We start from the raw sequence: 20,149 nt of genomic DNA on the forward strand, positions 1-20,149 counted from the left end.
CCAAGGCTAGTGGTCTAATTGGACCTGTAGCCACCAGGCCTATACCAGAGCCACAGCATCTTGGGATCTGAACCACATCTGCAACCTATACCATAGCTCATGGCAATGCCAGATCTTTAACTCACTGAGCAAGGCCAGAGATTGAACCCTCAACCTCATGGTTCCTAGTCAGATTTGTTAATCACTGTGCCACAATGGGAACTCAAAGAAAGACTTTGTTATGACAGGAACAATCACAGAACTAAATGGTAACAAAATGGCTCCCTCCATCCTCTTCAAATCACAACTATTCACCATGAGCTCAGGGCCCCTTTCCTTCTCTGGTGTTCTAGGGTTTCTCCATGCAGGACAATGTGCCCTACCCACCCACATCCCTCTTCCCCACCCCAGGATGAAGCTTTGGTGAGGGCACCTGCCTTGTAGATCTTGTCTCCTATTCTTGGGTGTGTCCCTGGTTTCCTGCTCCACTCCTAAACCTACTGGCTCTTTCCCTTCAGACCAACTCCATTAGGAGTCCACAGAATTTAGTCCCATTGAGGGAAACCCCATGTCTTCATCCTTACACCAGGCATCCTGATGGGTCTTCACTTTTTTCTCTTTGGTGAAGGAACTTCTGCTTATGTTGGCATCTTCCCAGGTTTTGGCAGTTATGTTACTGAGATGTAGAACTTTCAGGTACTATTGGGCTAACTGAGATTTTAAACCTACAATCAGAGAAGCTGAACTGTGCCTGGAGGAATAGTCCATGAACATCCCCCTTCATATTGGTGGCCGCTCCCCTCAAATGGTCTTCAATGCTACCATCATACTAAACATCCCTAGTCCATTCACTCTGCTATTCTGCTGAGTGTCACATATCCATCCTCAGGATAAAAAGACTTTGGAAGAAAACTTCCACAGAATCCCACCACTACCTCCACCCACCTGAGCCTCTGCCCATAAACATTGTCTGCCCTCATTACTAATGTAGAAAGATACTTAAAAAAAAAGGATGTATCATAATATTTCACATACAACTATAAAATGAATATATGCCTCTTTTTTTTCCTTGCTTTTTTAGGGCCATATGTGATGCCAGGCTAAGGGCTTTGAATTGGAGCTACAGCTGCTGGTCTATGCTACATTCACTCTGTATCCAAGCCACATCTGTGACCCATACCACAGCTCATGGCAACAACAGATCCTTAACCCATTGAGTGAGGCCAGGGATCAAACCTCCATCCTCTTGCATAATAGTCAGCTTGTTATTTCTGAGACACACCAGGAACTTCCATATGTGCTGAAGATTTTATTGAGCTCATTAAATAATGAAGAAACCAGGAGGATGGTTGCAGCAGTTCACAGAAGAATTTCAAAGAGCAGACACATACATGGATGATGAGGTATGCCAAAATGAATTTGCTTAATAGATGCCCAACTGGCTTCTGTCATGGGGGGAGGGGAATCAATTGTGCCTCATTGTACAAAATTCATTTGCATGTCTACAGAAAATAATTTTTTACATTCCTACGAATTGTCTGTGATTTAGAAAGTTATAAAATAGCTCAAAGACAAAGTGCAGATAACTTGAAGTCTGTGCTAGTCAAACCACCAGTTACATTTTTTGCTCTTTCCAAGTCTTTTACAATTTTTTCCTGAAAGCATAAATAATCTCTGTGGATTTCTACTCAAAGCCAGGTCCTCTCCTTGAGCACTAACTAGATCCCATCTGAAGACAATGGTTAGCCATTGTTCCTCCTACTAAATCAACAAAGTTTTGCCCTTTCTCATTGTCCCATCAGCAAATACCTTTTTTTTCATTATTATTAAAGTGTAGTTGATTTACAACGGTTCTTCAATTTCTGTTCTACAGCAATGTGATGAAATCACGCAGAGTTCCTTGTGCTATACAGTAGAGCTCCAATGCCCATCCAGACCAAATGTAACAGTTTGCATCCACCAACCTCAAAACCTAACCCTATTTCCCTCACCAGATACAGCCTTATTTTTCTGATGCCTTTGCATCCAAACTAAAGATTTATTAATTTATTAGCTACAGTTCTTTATCTTTTATGGCTAAAACCACTCCAGTTACTCTGTACACCTCACAGCTCCAATGATGCTGCTTTGTGTGTGTGTGTGTGTTTAGGGCCACACCTGCTGTCTATGGAAGTTCCTAGGGTAGGATTTGAATTGGAGCTGCAGGGAGTTCCCATTATGGCTCAGTGGATAATGAATCCAACTAGGAACCATGAGGTTGCAGGTTCAAACCCTGGCCTTGCTCAGTGGGTTAAGGATCCGGCATTGCCATGAGCTGTGGTGTAGGTCACAGACTTGGCTCAGATCTGGCATTGTTGTGGCTTTGGTGTAGGCCAGCAGCTAGAGCTCCAATTAGACCCCTATCCTGGGAACCTCCATATGCCTCAGGTGCGGCCCTAGAAAAGCCCCCCCCCGCCCCCCCAAAAAAATGACTTGGAGCTGCAGCTTCCAGCTTACACCATGGCCACAGCCATGTGGCATCTGAGCTGCATCAGAAACTTACACCACAGCTCACGACAATGCTGGTTCCTTAACGCACTGAGCAGGGCCAGGGTTCTAACCCACATTCTCATGGATACTAGTCATTTTCATTACTGATGAGCTATGATGGGAACTTCTGCCACAGATCTTAATATCTCTGGCAACCATGCTGAATCCAATGGTCACTTTTCTGTAGACATATGAACATAGAGCACTGAGTGGTCACTTCACCTTGATGAACTTCCTTTAACTGACTACAAGACTCAACACACTCTTGGATTTCCTCCTTCATCCCTGGATGCTCCTTCCTGGATTGCTTCACTGATTCTTTCTCTTATCCTGACTTCTGAATGTAGGAAAACACCAATTCCCAGTTTGTGGTCCCTTTCTCTATTAATAGATGCTGATCTCATGAAGTCTTATGACTTTAAAACTGTTTGTGTACTGGCAACTTCTATATACATATATCTCCAGCCTAAACATCATTCCTCAATGCATGTCCAACTGCCTGCTTAAGGTCTCTACATGGTGTGTAATTGACATCTGGAGTTTGACACAATTAAACTTGAACTTCTGATTTTCCTCATGCCCCACACCTGATATCCCTACAGACTCCATTTCTTTCTTAGACTGCAAACAGTGGGGTTTTCTGGAACTCTTCTCCTTCTTTCATGCACCACAGACCAATCACAGGTTCTACATCCTGACACCATGCCTGTGACCATGACTATGAGCTACCCTCTTGATTTGAGGCACCATCATTTCTTGCCCAATTGACTGTGGCAGACTCCTCATTGATCTCCTTGATTTTCCTTTATTTCCTCCAGCTGATTCTCAATACAAGCCAGAGTGACCTTTCCAAAATGTAGATCATATCACTATTCTGTCAAAATTCTGCAACAGCACCTAATTGCTCTCAGACAAAGGCCAGTGTTACTAGCTTTGAATAGGATCTGACCTCAGTCATCTCTCTAACCTCATCTGCTATTCTTGCTCTCATTCCCTCTTCCTACACACTGGCCTCCTTGTTGTTCCCTGGGCATATGAGTCATGGCCCTATCTTAGAGCCTCTGCACTGGCCATTCCCTCTGTGTAGACTGCTCTTCCCCCAGAAAGCCATATGACTAACTGCCACATCCAGCACTGCAGGTAAATGGGGAATCCTGGGAGAGGGACAGTGTGGTATAACAGAACACATAAGACTACTTACATTTAGTAATTGGGGACCAGGAGGCACTCTGTTCCACAGAACAAAGGGCCTAGGCTTTAGCCCACCTGATTTTTATTAAGGATGGTGATGAGATTAGTGGGCAGGGACAGGCATAGGCAGTAATGAGATTATCATTTTAGTAATATCAAAGGGGGTATCCTTAGGACATAGTGCAGCTGTTTATAGAATAGCACGGTTAATGCATAAGTCCGTCATCTTTTCTTTGAAGGAGAATATACTTTTTTATTTGTCTTTTTTATAGCCACACTCACAGTATATGGAGGTTCCCTGGCTAGGGGTCTAGTTGGAGCTGTAGCCTCTGGCCTATGCCAGAACCACAGAAATTCAGTATCCGAACCACATCTGCAACTTCCACCACAGCTCATGGCAACACCGGATCCTTAACCCAATGAGCAAGGCCAGGGATCAAACCCACAAACTCATGGTTCCTTGTCAGATTTGCTAACCACTGTGCTATGTCAGGAACTCCAGGAGTCTGTACTTTAGAACTCTGAGTCCATAGATAGTTGCCTTCTGCAGAGTTCTGCTGTTCCATGGTCTCCAACAAGTAATTCCCTCACCTCATTCAAGTCATTGTGTGATTTGTTGCTGTGTCATGAAGTACTCCAAATCTTAGCAGCATGAAAAGACAAAATAACTCTCATAGTTTCTGTGGGTCAGGATTTCAGGTGCAGCTTAGCTGGGTGCCCCTGCCTCAAGTGTTCACTGCAGTCAGGATGTCACCAGGCCTGAGGTCCCTTCAGTAAGCTCCCTTTAGCAAGGACCAACTCCAAACTCACGTGGCCTTAGCAGGACTCACTTAGCGTCATGGTCTATTGACCTGATGACAGAGCCTCCCTTAGGTCTCTGCCACATGGGTCTCTCTGTGGGGCAGCCCATAGCATGGGGCCCAGCTTCTACCAGAGAAGGCAAGCAAGACCATGCAGGACAGAAGGCCACCTCTTTGTGACCTAGTTTTGGAAGTGACATCCCATCACTTTTTCTGTGTCTCTTTGTGAGAAGGAAGTCATGAGGTCTAGCTTACTCTGCAAGTTAAGGCAGGATTCAAGGCAGGATTACAAGGAATGTGTGGGTCAGTGGGGCCATCTAAGAGGCTGCCCCCCAGTCACCTTGGCAATAAGGCAACCTGATTTAATGTGGCATCCTAACCTTCTCAATCACATTTTCATCTCCCTTTATTCTCATGAGCCATAGTAAATCCTTACTATTTTGAGCATGTTTTGCCCTGGTTTGTTTTATAGCAATAGCTGACTGATGATCTATCTTCTAGAAAAACTACAATGAGCTTTTTGACTCTTGCTTATTATTTTATTGTCTGGCTCCCCTCACTGGGATGTAAGGTACATGAGGGCAGGTGTTGTTTTTGTTTAATTATTTGGGACACAGATGTATGTCTGGCCCTAGAAGAGTGTCTGATACATAATAGACAATATTTATTGAAGGGATGAGCCTGTTGTCACTGTTATCTGCATAAATAACTAATCCCCTTCCTTTTCTTTGTGGTGGAATGGCAATATCTACCCTACAAGGCTGTGAACACAGGTAATGTTGACATGTGTGAGAAGCACCGATCCAGTTGTTCATCTATACAACCAAGAAGTCAGTAACAATATGGTAAGGAGGAACTACAATGCAATTAGTCAAAAGAAATGCTTAGGAATCCTTCAATTTTTATAATCCTAGTCAAACTTGTATTCAGTTTTATAGGAGAAATATAGCATTTGGCGTAGATTAGAGTACATATATTTTTTGTCTTCCAAATATGAACATTAAATCTGTATTTAGTGATGAGGACACTTATTACTACTGTTCAACCTGAGTTCTATTTCTTTAATTCTTGTTCCTCCTTTAAATTAAAAAAAAAAAATCATTCTGACCTCTAGATCTCTATTTCCTTGTGGCCTGCTACTAAACAACTCTGACCATACCTTTTTTTTTTTTTTTTTTCCTGTGAAAACCAAATTTAGGAGTTCCCATCATGGCGCAGTGGTTAACGAATCCGACTAGGAACCATGAGGTTGTGGGTTCGATCCTTGGCCTTGCTCGGTGGGTTAACGATCTGGCATTGCCCTGAGCTGTGGTGTATGTCACAGATGCAGCTCGGATCCCGTGTTGCTGTGGCTCTGGCATAGGCTGGTGTCTACAGCTTGGATTAGACCCCTAGCCTGGGAACCTCCGTATGCCACGGGAGCGGCCCAAGAAATGGCAAAAAAAAAAAAAAAAGAAAAAGAAATTTATTTCTTTGTAATATTTGAAAAATATGGATACTTTGAAAAAAATGTTCAACAAAGAGACAAGTCCTTTAATTGTATGAAGTATTTAACCAAATTGATAGAAACAGAAAGTAGCATGGTGGTTACCAGGGCTGAGGGAGAGGGAGAAATGGAGCATTGCCCTTTAATGGGTAAAAAATGTCAGTTTTCCAAGATGAAAAGTGCTGGTGATCCTTTGTATACCAACATGAATATACTTAACACTGTTGAGGTGTACACATAGTCAAGAGGGTGAATTTTATCCTATGTGGCTTTTTCTTTTTTATTGAAGTAGAGCTGTTGAACACATTTTGTTAATTTCACATGTACAGCATCATGATTCTTTTTTTCTGATTATATTCCATTAGAGGTTTTTACAAGATATTGACTGTAATTACCTATCCAACACAGTAAATCCTGTAGCTTATCTAGTTTATGTACAGTAGTTTGTATCTTTTTATCCCATACTCCTAATTTGTGCCCCCCCACCTTTGGTAACCTTAAGTTTGTTTTCTCTGTCTGTGAGGCTGCTTCTATATTGCATATAGATTCATTTGCATTACTTTTTAAATCCTATGCATAAGTGATATCATATAGTATTTCTCTTTCTCTCTCTGACTTATTTCACTGAGTGTAATAGTTTCTGGGTGCATCCATATTGTTGCAGATGGTATTATTTTATTCTTTTTATGGCTGAGTCATAGTCCATTGGAAGTACATACCACATCTTCTTAAACCAGTGGTCTGTTGACAGACTTTTTTTCTTTTTTTTCCACTTTATTATGATTATTGTTAGTAGTTATTTCCCCAATACAATTATTTTTCTACTGTACAGCATGGTGACCCAGTTACACATACATGTACACATTCTATTTTTGCACATGATCATGCTCCATCATAAGTGACTAGACATAGTTCCCAGTGCTACACAGCAGGATCTCATTGCAAATCCATTCCAAAGGCAATAGTTTGTATCTATTAACCCCAAGCACCCCATTCAACCCACTCCCTCCCCCTGCCCCTTGGCAACCACAAGTCTGTTTTGTGAGTCCATGATTTTCTTTCCTGCGGAAAGGTTCATTTGTGCCTTATATTAGATTCCAGATATAAGTGGTATTGTATGGTATTTGTCTTTCTCTTTCTGACTTTCTTCGCTCAGGATGAGAGTCTCTAGTTCCATCCATGTGGCTGCAAATGGCATTATTTTGTTCTTTTTTATGGCTGAGTAGTATTCCATTGTATATATGTGCCACCTCTTCCTAATTCAATCACCTGTCAATGGACATTTGGGTTGTTTCCATGTCTTGGCTCCTGGGAATCATGCTGAAATGAACGTGCAGGTGCGTGTGTGTTTTTCAAAGAAAGTTTTGTGTGGGTATATGCCCAGGAGTGGGATTGCAGGGTCATATGGTAGTTCTATGAATAGTTTTCTAATGTACCTCAATACTTTCTAAGGGACTGTTGATGCCTACCAACAGTGTATGAGTGTTCCCTTTTTTCCACCCCTTCTGTATTTATTGTTTGTAGACTTTTTGAAGAGAGCCATTCTGAGAGGTGGGAAGTGACACTTCCATGGTGGCTTTAATGTGTATTTCTCTGGTAGTGATGTTGAGCATCTCTTTGTGTGCTGTTGGCCATCTGTATGTCCTCTTTGGAAAAATGTTGGTTTGGGTCTTCTGCCCATTTTTCCATTGGGTTGTTTGATTTTTCAACATTGAGTTTCATGAGTTGTGTGTATATTTTGGATATGAACATCTTGTTGCTGTGTCATCTGCAGATATTTTCTGGAACCACTCTTATGCATTGGTTGGCACATTTTTTATATTTCCATAGATCATGTATATTGGCTTCATTCTTTTTCCCCCTTGTTTTTCTGCCTGTGGTCTTGACTGGTGATTTCCATTATTCTATCTTTCAGATCCCTTATTGGTTCTGTGTCATTTAGTCTGCTATTCATTGCTTCTAGATTGCTTTCTATCCCAGCAGTTTGTCTATTTTTGACACATTCATCTTTCTAGTGTCTAGTGCCTTGTTAGAGTGACCTGCGTTTCTATTAGTAATCTTTCCTAATTAGCACTTTTCTTGTAAAATATTAATTATAGTTGATTTACAGTATTCTGTCCACTTCTGCTGTACATTACAGTGACCCAGTTATACATATATAAACATTCTTGTTCTCACATGATCCCCCAAAATGTTCCATCACAAGTGACTAGTAAGGTCCTATACAGCAGGACCTCATTTCTTATTCACACTCCAAATGCAATAGTTTGCATCGACAAACCCTGAACTCCCAGTCTATCCCACTGCCTCTCCCCTCCCCTTTGGGAATCACAAGTCTGTTTTCCATGTCCATGAATTTGTTTTTTTCTATAGATAGCTTCATTTGTGCCATATGTTAGATTGTAGATACAAGTGCTATCATATGGTATTGGTCTTTCATGTTGCTGCAAATGGCATTATTTTGTTTTTTTTCTAGCTGAGTAATACTCCATTATGTAAATGTGCCATTACTCTAGGAGGTAGATCAAAGAAGATATTGCTGCGATTTCCCTCACTGTGTGTTCTTGCCTCCTTTGTGATAGATTAGTTGATTGAATGTACCTGGGTTTAATTCAGGGCTTTTAAACCTGTTCCAGGGATCTATATATCTGTCTTTGTGCCGGTAACATATGGTTTGGATGACTGTAGCTCTGTAGGATAGTCTGAAGTCAGGGATCCTGATTCCTCCAGCTCCATTTTTCCTTTTCAGGATGGCTTTGGCTATTCTGGGTCTTTTGTGCTTCCAAACAAATGTTAAAATATTTTGTTCAAGTTCTGTGAAAACTGTCCTTGGTAATTTCATAGGGATTGCATTGAATTTGTAGAGTGCCTTGGATAGCATAGTCATTTTGATACTATTGATTCTTCCAGTCCAAGAGCATGGTATGTCTTTCCATCTGTTTGTGTCATCTTTGATTTCTTTCATCAGCATCTTATAGTTTTCAGAGTACAGGTCTTTTGTCTCTTTAGGTAGGTTTATTCCTAGGTATTTCATTCTTTTGGATGTGATGGTAAATGAGATTGCTTCCCTGATTTCTCTTTCTGATGTTTCATTGTTAGTATATAGAAATGCAGTTGATTTCTATGTATTAATTTTGCATCCTGTGACATTGCCAAATTCATGGATGAGTGCGAACGTTTTTCTGGTTGAATCTTTAGGATTCTCTAGGTATAGGATCACGTCATCTCCAAATAGTGCTAGTTTCCCTTCTTCCTTTCCAATTTGGATTCCTTTTATTTCTTTTTCCTCTCTGATTGCTGTGGCTGGGACTTCCAAACTATGTTGAATAGAAGTGGTGAGAGCAGACATCCTTGTCTTGTTCCAGATCTCAGTGGGAAATCATTCAGCTTTTCACCATTGAGAATGATGTTCACTGTGGGTTTGTCATCTGTGGCATTTATCATGTGGAGGTAGGTTCCCTCTCTTCCCACTTGCTGAAGGGTTTTTCTCAGAAATGGGTATTGGATTTTGTCAAAGGCTTTTTCAGCATCTAGTGAGAGGATCATATGGTTTTTATCAGTTTCTGCTCAATGTTGCTAGAGCTGAGGGAGGTATCATGAGTAACTGATACCGAAAGTAGAGTAACTGACCAGAAAATACAAGCAACCACATTTGTCTGTAGTTTCAGGCAAACAGTTGGCTCCATCAAGCATGGCGACTCATTAATCCTTCCTCTTTCTACTAGTAGTACAAGATACAAAAATAAAGGATATTTAGGCTGCTGGTTGTATCCCCACCTCTCATATCATCTGTATTAGGATGTAGGAAATGGAGAGCCCTTACTACCATCTTACTAATTAGTTCAATTGGAGAATCTTAACTTTTTCCAGGGGATATTTTCATATTCTCCAATCAGGCCTCTGAAGGAGCCTTACATATTCAATTCCAGAATATGTAATTTTTCAAATCTCTCATGGCATCCTCTCATCACCAAAAAGGGAAGTAAATTTGAAGGGTCTTAGATTTTACCATATTTGAAATTCCAGTATTTTAGCCTTACAGTTTTAACAATGTTAGGGAAAAATATATTTTAGATGCCTTAATGTGAACCAAAAAAAATATTTTCACACACGAAAAAGACAGCAATAGTACTGATGTTTTTATCTGTAACTTTGGTACATATGTCCCATCGAGTGATGTAAAGTAGTCCAGTTGGCTGCTGTGTAATCAGTATATAGGGATTAAAGATTAGGAATCTTAAGCTTCACTCATCCCAAACTCTTCAATTAGGATGGAAGCAATGCTGTCTAACATTTGAGCAGAGCAAGACACTGTCTGTATTTTATTCATCAAGTAACTAATCTGCACTTTGCCCTGACCAGAGACAGCCAGCATCTTCATCAGTGCATTGTACAAAAGTCACTGAACAGAGGTGCAAGCAGAAGCTGATACAAGATAGGAAAGAAATGAAAGACCCTTGTGGGATTTTCTCCTAACACACTGCAATCTCCCATTTACAACGTGGGAGCACTCAACCCTCTGAGGAAAAAGGCCCAAGGAAAGATTTTGCTTCGGTGGTTCTATGGGCGTGCTAAAGATGTGGAGAGGCAAGAAGAGTTGGTGAGAATGATGGTAAGATTTCAAAGTCAGATTCATGGATAAAGTGATGTTTACCTGTGTGAATCAGTGAGGGGTAGGAGCTAATTTAAGGAAACCTAGATATAATATTTTCTGAATCAATGTAATGTCTTAGAAAAGTTGAAAAACACTCACATTTTGATACAACAAATTGAATTTTTGTGGAAAGCAAACATACATTTAAATCTCATTTGTTACATGTATTGGAGTGAAGAATAGACAGCATAGTAACAGGACCTTGAGGTCACCTCCTCTCCCAAGCAAACAAAAACTACAACTGTCAAATAAATACATTAAATAAATACATAAATAAAAATTTTTACAAATTTGAGAAAAAGGGAGTTCCCATCATGGTTCAGAGGTTAACAAACCTGACTAGCATCCCTGAGGATGTGGGTTTGATACCAGGTTTCACTCAGTGGGTTAAGGACCTGGAGTTGTGGTGAGCAGTGGTGTAGGTTGCAGAGGTGGCCAAGATATGATGTTGCTGTGGCTGTGGCATAGGGTGTTGACTACAGCTCTGATCACACCCCTGGCCTGAGAACCTCCCTATGCTGTGTGTGTGGCCCTAAAAATCCAAACAAACAAAAAATTCAAAACTGCCAATCCTGAACAATCCTCTATAAAAAGACTGGAGTCTACTGAAAAGAGAAAATATATTCTACTTTGAAAGACACACAGAGGAAACCACGAGACAAAAGGGGGGGCTGACTTGTAATATAGTCAACTGCCATACCACCCAGGTGGGCAAACCACAAACCATAAAATAAGTATATTGCAGAAGTTATCCAATAGGAGTGAGAGCGCTTAGCCACATGCCACGCTCTCCAGCCTAGTGGTCCAGCATTAGGAGGTAGAGCCTCCAGAGCATTTGGCTTTGTAGGCCAGTGGGACTTAAAGGCAGGTAGGTGCTCCAGAGCACTGGAAGGATCAGAGACTATAATCTGGGAAGATGCACAGAAGATCTCACATACATCAGGAACAAGGGCAAAACCAGTGACACGATGGAAGACTTGGACAGTCCTATATGCTGGTCTTATCAGGACTCTTGGGCAGGGCTCTCTTTGGGGTCATAAAGACTGGTAGCAGATATAACAGGGACCTATGTGAACTTTGGCCAGAGGCAGACAAGTTGGGTCTTTGGCAACAAGACCTGGCCCCACCCAACAGCCTGTAAACTACAATGCTGAGAAGCCTTAGGCCAGACAACTGACAATGTGGGAATACAGCCCTATCCATCAGCAGTCAGGCTATCTAAAGGCTTTGTGAGCCCAGAGACACCTCTAGACATGTCCCTTGAAAGAGCCCTGCACAACATAGAGCCAAGATCTGCTTCCTCCACCAGTGGGCACCAAGAGCCTCTAAAACCCAGAAGCCTGCACAAGCCTCCAGACCAGCCTCCCCCACCAAAACACAGACAGCAGAATCAAGACAATATACAAGGGAATCGCTATAAGGGTATCATGATCTTTCAGAAGACATTTTGCACATCAGAAGGGAGTGGCATGATATATTTAAAATGTTGAAAGGGGGAGTTCCCGTCGTGGCGCAGTGGTTAACGAATCCGACTAGGAACCATGAGGTTGCGGGTTCGGTCCCTGCCCTTGCTCAGTGGGTTAACGATCTGGCGTTGCCATGAGCTGTGGTGTAGGTTGCAGACGCGGCTCGGATCCCGCATTGCTGTGGCTCTGGCATAGGCCGGTGGCTACAGCTCCGATTCAACCCCTAGCCTGGGAACCTCCATATGCCGCGGGAGCAGCCCAAGAAATAGCAACAACAACAACAACAACAAAAGACAAAAAGACAAAAAAAAAAATAAATAAATAAATAAATAAAATAAAATGTTGAAAGGGGAAAAAAATCCTACAAGCAAGAATATGCTACCCCAAGAGCCCTCATCCAGATTTGATGGGGAAATCAAATTCTTTACAGAGAAACAAAATTTACAAAAAAATTCAACAAACAAATCTAGCTTTAGAACTAAAAGGACTCCTCTAAGTGGAAATGTTAAAAGAAATCTTCTATGTGGAAAAGGCCTCAGGTAGAACCAGGAAATTTATGAAGGAGACAATTAGAAAAAGCTCTCTGTGGCAAGAAGGCAAACAAACAACAAAGGTAGGGAAACATCCACAAATATGATATCAAAGCTGGTATTTATAATTTAATACAATCATATATGTATATAGACTACTATATCGCAACTCCATGATAACCACAAAGCAAAATTCTGTCATAGTTATATACCAAAAAAAAGGTAACAGAAAAAGGAATCCAAATATAAAGTGAAAGCTAGATGTCAAATCGAAGGAGATGAGACCAAAAGGGGAAAGGAAGGGAAATCAGTACAAGATGGCAGAGGAGTGGGAGGTGGATATTACCTTCCTCCAAAAATATATAAGTAAAAAATTCGTATGTAGAACAATTCTCCAAGTACATCTGTTGAACACTGAAAAAAGAAATAAGCCTTCCTAAAGGACAAGAATATCTCCACATATCTGGAGTGAGAAGAATAGAAATGAAATGAAGAAGCAGAAGTAGTGACCCCAATTAAAAGAACAGGAGAACTCACCTGAAGGAGCAAACAATGAAACTGTCTAATAGACACTGACTTCAAAAGAGGTAATGAAATTACTGAAGCAGTTAAGACAGGCTATCAACAGTTTCTAGGTCCTTTTATTGTAAAAAAGGACCTAGAAACTGTAAGGAGGAGCCAAGAAAATTAGAAAATTCCTTTGCCATGATAAAAGCAGAGTTAAGAGCAATGAATAGCAGAATGAGCAATATGACCTGGAACTCAAATAATGGAAATCACCCAACAATGACAGCAGACAGACAGCCAAAGGAACAAGGAAAAGAAAGAAAGAAAGAAAGAAAGAAAGAAAGAAAGAAAGAAAGAAAGAAAGAAAGAAAGAAAGAAAGAAAGAAAGAAAGAAAGAAAGAAAGAAAACAATATAAGCGATATATGGTATAATATAAAACATGTTTATCTATGCATAGTAAAGTTCCCAGAAGTTGAGGAGAGTCACAACGGTGTTGAAAATGTACTTGAAGCCTAAAAACTTCCCAAATCTAAAGAAGGAAACAGATATGCAGGTACATGGGGCACAGAGGGTCCCCATCAAGACAAACCCAAACAGACCTACACCAAGACATATTCTTTTTTAAAATAGCAAAAGTTAAAGATAAACAAAGGCTTCTAAAGGCAGCAAGAGAAAAGCAAAGCATTAATTACAAGGGAAACTCCATAAGGCTTTCAGCTTATTTTTCTACAGAAAAGCTACAAGCCAGAAGGGAGTTGCAAAATATAGTCAAGGTTCTTAAAAAAAAAAAAAAAAAAAAAAAAAAAAGGAGAGTCTGGAGGAGGATGGTGGATGAGTAGGACATGTGGCTCACCTCTTCCCAGAAATACATCAAGAATATATCTACGTGTATATAACTGTTCACAGAGAACATTTGCCAAACACTTGACGAAAAATCCCAGGATTATGATAGTGCAAGAAAACGTTCATGAAACTATAAAGGAGAAAAGAAAGAAGAATAGAGAGGAGAGAAAAGGGAGACAGGACATCCCTAGGAGGGAGTTGGAAAGAGGAAAAGCTCCTGCGCTCTGGGAAGCTCCAGCACCAGTGAGGAGGTTGGCCTGGACAGAGGAGGAACTTTAGAGTACTGAAGGAGAACACAGCAATTGGTGTGAAGCAGTTAAAATGGAAACAATCCACAAACCATCAGTGCTATAGTGGCAACCAGATGCCAGTGCAAATGTCGGGAATTACAACGCTGGCCTTAGAGTTTAGACACAAAGAGAGATGAGGGTTGGCTGTGCAGAAACAGCCTGAAGGAATTAGAGCATAGGGGACCACATTTGAGGGTGGAAACTGAGGCGACCCCCACAGGATTAGAGACTAGGCACCATTGTTTGGGGATGCTGGAGAGAAGGAGTGGCTGCCTAGCAACAGACGGGGAACAGCAGCATCCTTAGAGCTACAGAGAACTCAGAGCAGGAGGAGTAACAGCAGGGGGCAGAAGGAACAAAACAAGCTCTGCTTCTCCTGCCAGTGGCTCCCACTCTAGTGGAGCAAATCCCATGCCCAAAGAGCCCCAAGAGGGCCATCAGTGCATGATCCCTGCAATAAGTGGTACTGGGAAAACTGGACAGCCACATGGAAAAGAATGAATTTAGATCCCTTCCTAACACCATACACAAAAATAAACTCCAAATGGATGAAAGACCTAGATATAAGACCACATACTTTAAAACTCTTAGAGGAAAACATAGGCCAAACACTCTCCAAAAAATACACCACAGCAACATCTTCTCAGATCCACCTCTTAGAGTCACAACGGTAAAAACAAAAAGAAACAAATGTGACTTAATTAAACTGAAAAGTTTCTGCACAGCAAAGGAAGCCCTAAACAAAATGAAAAGACAACCCACAGAATGGGAGAAAATTTTGCAAATGAATCAACTGACAAGGGATTGAGCTCCAAAATTTATAAACACCCCCTACTGCTCAATACCAGAAAAACAAACACCCCCATCCAAAAATGGGCAGAAGACCTAAACAGACAATTCTCCAAAGAGGACATACAGATGGCCAAAAAACACATGAAAACATGTTCAACATCACTCATAACAAGAGAAATGCAAATCAAAACCACTGTGAGGTACCACCTTACACCAGCCAGAATGGCCATCATCAAAAAGTCTACAAACAATGAGTGCTGGAGAGGGTGTGGAGCAAATGGTGCCCTATTACACTGTAAGACACGAAAAGATGCATGTACTCCAATGTTCACTGCAGCACTATTTTCAATAGCCAAGACATGGAAACAACCTAAATGTCCATCGACAGAGGAGTGGATCAAGAAGAAGTGGTACATATACACAATGGAAAATTACTCAGCCATTAAAAGGAAAGACATACTGGCATTTGTAGCAACAGGGATGGACCTAGAAATTATCATGCTAAGTGAAGTCAGTCAGACAATGAGACACCAACAACAAATGCTATCACTTACAGGTGGAATCTAAAAAAAAGGGCACATGAATGTCTTTGCAGAACAGATACTGACTCACAGACTTTAAAAAATGTATGGTTTCCAAAAGAGACAGGTTGGGGGGTGGGGGGATGCACTGTGCGTTTGGGATAGAAATGCTGTGAAATTTGGTTGTGATGAGTGTTGTACACCTATAAATGTAATAAAATTCATGAAGTAATTTTTAAAATTCTGAAAATTATAAAGTATTATCAAAATAAATTAGATCAGAATACCATTGTCTCTCTCTCTCTCTCTTTTTTTTTTTTTGGCCTTTTTAGGGTTGCACCCACTGCATATGGAGGTTCCCAGACTAGGGATCCAGTCGGATCTGTAGCCACCAGCCTACACCACAGCCACAGCAATGCCAGATCCTTAACCCACTGAGTGATGCCAGGGATCAAACCTGCATCCTCATGGATGCTAGTCAGGTTGGTTTATCACTGAGCCATGACAGGAACTCCGAGAATATGCTTGACTATGAAATTATGTGGAGATTTGGGACACTGACCTTTCACAGAGTTAAAAATCTGCATACAACTTTATACAGTCAGCCCTCTGTATCTGAGGTTCCACATCCACAGATTTGATCAACCATGGATTGTCTAGTACTATGGTACTTATTTAGTGAAAAAAATCCACCTAAGTAGACTCGCCTCGTTCAAACCCATATTGTTCAAGGTCCATGTTTGTGTATTGGAAAACTTATATATCAAGATGGAAATGCTTCACATATTGATCTACAGAGTAAACAAAATGCTATTCAAATTACAGCTGGTTCACTGCAGAAACTGAAGGGCTGGTATTAAAATTCATGTGGAAATTCAAAGGAACCCAAATAGCCAAAACAATCTCAAAGAACTATAAAACTGGCACACTCAAAACGCATACATCCCGATTTAAAAACGTGCTATACGATGGCAATAATCAATACGATTGTCATACGACTGGTTCAAGGATTAATAAATAGATCAATGAGGTAGAACTGAGAGTCCAGAAATAAACGTAAATGACTGTACATTTCTGGTGAAGAGATTTTTGACAGTACAGCCAAGGCAATTCAATGGGAGGAAGAATAGTGATGTCAACAAATAGAACTAGAACAACTGGATATCCACCTGCAAAAGAAGCTGGACCCCTTCCTCACACCATATACAAAACTTCACTCAAAATGGACCGTAGACATAAATATAAGTGACAAAACTATAGAATTAATTCTTAGAAGGAAATATTAATGTAAATTGTTGTGACCTTGCATTGGTCAATGTTGTTTTAATGTGACATCTAAACATAAGCGACCAAAGAAAAAATAGACAAAGCAGACTTTAACAAAGCTAAAAAAGTTTTGTGATCAAAGAACAGCATCGAGACAGTGAAAGGACCACCAATAGAATGGAAGAAACCAATTTGCAAATCATATATCTGAGGAGGACTATGCATTCGAAATATATAAAGAATTTTTACAACTCAACAATAAAAAGACAAGTAGGACAATTGGTGAGAAAAATGGCGAAAAGGTTTGGATAGACATTTCCCCAAGGAAGACACACAAATGGACAAAGAGTACATGAAAAGATGCTCAACATCATTAGCCGTTAATGAAATGTAAATCAAAACCACAGTGAGATACCACTTCGCATCGACACGAGATGGCTGAAGACAGAGAGAAATTGGAACCCTCTCTCTCTGAAGACAGAGAGAAATTGGAACCCTTATATATTGCTCTTAGGAATGTAAATTGCTGCAACCACTGTGAAAACTAGTTTGGCAATTCTTCAACAAGTTAAACATGGAATACTCATACAATCCAGAAATTTGGCTCTTGGGTATAAACCCAAGACAACTGACAACATATGTTCAAACAGAAACTTGTACGTGAATACACAGAGCAGGCTTATTCCTAATGACCAAATAGTGGAAAGAAATAGTGGACTAGATAAGCAAAATGTAATTTTTCTCTACAATGGACTTTTATTCAGCAATTTAAAAATTCATCCTGGGGAGTAAGTCCAAGATGGCAGCAGGAGCGGCCTGTGGGGGGGCGCCGGTGGACAGGCCCGTGGCCAGAGGCAACCACCCCCCCATTCTCCTCTTTCCCTTGTTCCTGTGGCTGGGGAGGTACCCTTCCCCTCCACGCCTTGGAGCCTTCGCCTTTGTCTCCAGGTGTGGCCACGCTTCCTCTACCCCATCACTGACCCCAGCCCACCCCTGCCCTGACTGCAGCTGTGGCGGTACATGAGCCCTTCCCTGAGGTGACCATTGCCCTCCTGGAGTCCCTCAATCAGCAGCAGCTGCAGGGCCAGCTCTGTGATGTGTCCATCCGAGTGCAGGGACTGGAGTTCAGTGCTGATCATCTCCTCCTGGCTGTTTCTTCCCCTTGTTTCCATGACCAGGTCTTACTCAAGGACATATCTTACTTCAAGACTGTCCTGGCTTCAGCTTACACTGTCCAGCTCAGCATGGCCGCTGCTGCCATTGTCTGCTTCCTCACAGTGGGGTCTGTGCTCCAGATGTGGCACATCATGGACAAGTGCACTGAACTCCTCTGAGAGGGCCAGGCCTCAGCCACCACCACCACCACCATCACCACTGCTGCAGCCACATCAGTCACTGTCCCTGCTGCTGGGGTCCCCCCTGAGAGTGGGGGCAGTGTACTCCTGCTGCTATGGGCTCTGTACACTCCCGTGCCTCCATCCGGGCCAGCGAGAATCAGTCCCGCAGCAACAGCAACTACCTCAGCCCCTGGGAGTCAACTGATTGCTCCTCTTCCTCCCAAGGGGCTTTTGCACTTTGGCAGTGAGCAGCGGGGAGCATCAGAGGTGGCAGCTGCATGCTCCCAGCCCCTGTGGTTGGCAGTGGAGGGGAAGCTGCTGCCAGAGGCAGATGAGCAGTGTGATGATAGTGGGGGTGGGGGACAGGGGCGGTGGTCCCAGGGGCTGGGCTCCGGCGGCCCACCTGTGCACCCCCCGGCATCATGCCACAGAAACCCTGGGTGTACGTGAAGCGGGGTGGAACCTGCCCCACACCAGCACCCCTGGCTCCCCAAGACCCAGACCTGGAAGAGGGTGAGGAGGAGGAAGACTTGGTGTTGACCTGTGAGGATGATGAAGATGAAGAGCTGGGGGTGGCTCCCAGGTTCCACCAGGGGGAGAACCTGAGGCACGCTTAGTATTGGTGATGTCTGGACCCTGTCTGAGCCTCCAGACAAGGGCGAGAAGCAGGTCAATTTCTGTGAGTCCTCCAATGACTCTGGCCCTTATGAGGATGGGGGTCCTGGGGCGGGGCTTGAGGATTCGGGGGGGCCAACCCCTTCTTCCCACACTCCCATCCACCCTCCTAGGCCCCTGCTTCTGCTGGACATGCAGGGCAACCAGATCCTAGTCTTCCTATCCTCTTCATTCACTTCCTCCTCCTCTTCCTCACAGACTCCAGGCCAGCTGTCGGGCAACCAAGTTGAACACAGGGTGGTGATGATGAGGGGCATGTGGTAAGGGACCTGGGCACACTGGGTGGTACTGATGGGTCCCCTGGAGGGACACATAGTAGGGATGGATAGAAGATCTTTCTGTGCCACTGCAGGAAATCCTCTCCCACAAGACGATGCATGATCAGCAAGTGAGCAGGCACTTCAACCTGCGGCCTTTTGACTGTCCCGTGTGCAGCAAGAAGTTCACGATGAAGCATCACCTGATGGAGCACAGGAAGACTCACACAGGCCTCTAGCCCTATGAATGCAGCGTCTGTGCCAAGAAGTTTATGTGGCGAGACAGCTTCATGTGCCCCCTGGACACTGTGAGGCAGAGGCAGGGCTGGGGCCCAGGTTGGGGGCAGGTCAGAGGCTGGCCGGGACCCAGGGGCAGCTTTCTGGGCCAGCCTTGCACCCCAAGAGAGAGTCCCCTTTCTGGGGCAGCAGCAAGGAAGGGAGTGGGACCATGCCCCCGTCCAGCCGATGGGCCTGGTCCCCTACACGTGTCCACGAGGTGGAGATGGGCTTTGGTGGGGGGGAGGACAGAACTGAAGAGGCAGGCTACTGGGGGGTATGCTGGGAGCTATTGGTGAAGGTCTGCCTGCTGACAAAGTCCAGGAGACTGAGGACCCCAGACTGCACAGCATGTCTGGGAAAGCCACCGTCCTGCTTCTCTACCTGCTTATGCTGTTAAATAAAAACTGTGAGATCTAGGAAATTGCTGTCAAATAAATTTCCCTGAAAAAATATCCCAGGGAGGTTAAATGTCGGGGCTTAGTGTTTACCCACAAATTCTTACTACCCCCTTGTTCTATGATCATCATCCACTCCTGAGTTTCCTCCTTTTTTTTCCATAGAGACTCTAATAGAATGCTTTCATATTTAGACTGTTACTGTTTAACCTGTGGAAAACCCTGGAGACAAAAGAGAGGCTTGAGGCACAGGTCTCTCCATGCTCCAGCAGGTAGCTCTTTTTTTGTTGGGGACTAGTTGCTGAATAGGATAGATATTGGGCCTTAGTTATAGGAAAACTTGTGCGGTTT

General features: G+C 42.7%; 1 protein-coding gene across 3 annotated transcripts in view; it reads left to right on the top strand.

The window, feature by feature from the left end:
* LOC110262092 (uncharacterized) overlaps positions 1-19,824 on the top strand; it is a 180,074-nt gene extending 160,250 nt beyond the window's left edge. Inside the window, exons 6-9 of one of the 3 annotated variants that reach the window (XR_014812464.1) lie at positions 1,061-1,382; positions 5,260-5,344; positions 10,348-10,597; positions 19,220-19,824. The gene's annotated coding sequence lies outside the window, so the exon portion shown is untranslated. The remainder of the gene's footprint in view (positions 1-1,060; positions 1,383-5,259; positions 5,345-10,347; positions 10,598-19,219) is intronic. The other 2 variants (XR_014812465.1, XR_014812466.1) reach the window with 2 other exon arrangements.
* Positions 19,825-20,149: the final 325 nt, after the last annotated feature.

This window comes from Sus scrofa, chromosome 8 (assembly GCF_054392235.1).
Source record: "Sus scrofa isolate SSC_HxYL_T2T_F1_AM1 chromosome 8, Sscrofa_HxYL_maternal_Yorkshire_Landrace_v2.0, whole genome shotgun sequence".
Classification (NCBI taxonomy): Eukaryota; Metazoa; Chordata; class Mammalia; order Artiodactyla; family Suidae; genus Sus; species Sus scrofa.